Below are 1,821 nucleotides of genomic sequence, written 5' to 3' on the forward strand. Positions count from 1 at the left end.
GTAGTGATATTTATTATTTACAGTGTCTATTTACAGTGAGTCATCTCTTGGAGATCCTGGGGAAAAAGAGTTGAATCAGTGGAATCCAATTGTAGTTTTTAGTAATCTTGTTTTGTCCTTCCTTACAGATGGTGAAGCAGGAGTTTAACGTGGATGTGAGTCACCAGAGATGGTCCAAAGGAAGGCGGACAATGCAGGGAGGACAGACGTGTGGCTGGAAGGCGAGGCACGGAGAACATGAACCAGAACCACGGGAGTCTGCATCCAAACAGGAGCCAAGGAAACAGGAGGACAAATAGGGTACAATGCTCCAGCGGTGAGTCAAACTGGACTGCAGCCTTAAATAGTAGCAGGAGCTCGTCAGATGGATGGCTGCCAGCTGGTGGTAATCAGCAGCCAATTGGAGGAGGAGCTGCAGGCAGTGGAAACCTTACACAACCGAGCTGATGATGAATAACACCTCTTATCTGAACAATGGCTGAGAGGGGGGGCTCTGGACTATGTTATGACTTTAACTTAAAAAATCAATGTCTTCACCGCCTACATGTACATGTATAACATCTATTTATGTTGCTTTGCTGTGGGAGGTTTTTTGATGCCTCAAATCGTGCCCCATCTAGGACAAGGTGTGAGAGATCTTTTTTTTAATACAGTCTCTCCTCATGTTTTCTTCCCTTTTCTCATCTAAGCAAAATATTATTCTGAATAAGAATAAGAAGACTGCGCTTTTTATAGTTGAAGCTTCGTGCACTCCGCCCATCTTTCAGATGACTGTATGTACATGTTCTTGTTGTATCCTGGTGCAATGATAATAAAGTTTATTCTGATTCTGATTAAACCTTCACGAAGCCGATGCAGCATGAGAAAAGTGTGCGTGGCAGAGAGTGGAGATCAGCTGATCAGCTGCAGGAGGGAGCTTCCCCTTGCACTTGTGGGCTGCACACATGGTGCAAAATCATTTAAAATAATTAATTTTAAATTACCCTTCTATGGCTCATCCATCAATCAACCAATTGTGTCAAGTCCAATTAGGCCTGTCACGATAACAAATTTTTCTGGGCTATTAATTGACTCAGAAATGATTGCGATAAACAACAATATTGTTTGAAATTTGACAATAATTAGTAATTATTGTCAAATTTAAGAAGAAATGTTTAATTTGTTTTGTGTGTAGTATGTTTTTTGACCACCGGATGGCAATACAAGACTATTTGAACTGAAGGATAGATAGTGAAGGAGCGAGAAGAGTGTCTCTTAAGACAAATGGGAGGGAAACCTCTTGATATGACATGGGTTGTCTCTCTTTGGTTTTCAAAATGGCGGACGTTCGGTGTGGTTTGACCTCTTTAGCATAGCATTTTCCACACAAAGCTTATAATAAAAATTCAGTAAAAAAAGTTCTCAGCTTCTGTTTACAGAGAAAACCAACTTTTTACACAAAGGTGCGAGTTTCAACCGTGAATTTTGAAGCTTCAACAAGACAAGAGTTTTTTTGCCCTGAGGTCGACCTGTTAGCTTAGCTTCTCAGCTTAGCTGCTTTTAACCATCCAAAAACGTGATTTTGGATGGTTAAAACAGATTTTAAAGAGAAAGGGAGGGAGGGGTCAGTGAAGAGCACTAGAGTTGAGCCTTTTGTCATCCAGTGTCTTCAGTAGAAAGAGAGACACGAAAAAACAATAAAGCTGGTATCCTGATGCATGCTCAATAATCCAGGTAGAAAAATCCAAAAAAGTTCAGTTGAGCATGCATCAGGATATTTTGAATCACTTTGGCCAGGATTGCCTCAAACTAGTAAGAGAGTTTGAGAAAACAGCAAGGAAG

At 40.7% G+C, this 1,821-nt stretch overlaps 1 protein-coding gene across 1 annotated transcript in view; it reads left to right on the plus strand.

The window, feature by feature from the left end:
- LOC119411476 (alpha-2-macroglobulin-like protein 1) overlaps positions 1 to 1,821 on the plus strand; it is a 670,820-nt gene that overhangs the window by 379,149 nt on the left and 289,850 nt on the right. The gene's annotated exons all lie outside the window — the stretch shown is intronic.

The sequence above is a fragment of the Nematolebias whitei genome, chromosome 6, assembly GCF_014905685.2.
Source record: "Nematolebias whitei isolate Nwh7 chromosome 6, NemWhi1, whole genome shotgun sequence".
Classification (NCBI taxonomy): Eukaryota; Metazoa; Chordata; class Actinopteri; order Cyprinodontiformes; family Rivulidae; genus Nematolebias; species Nematolebias whitei.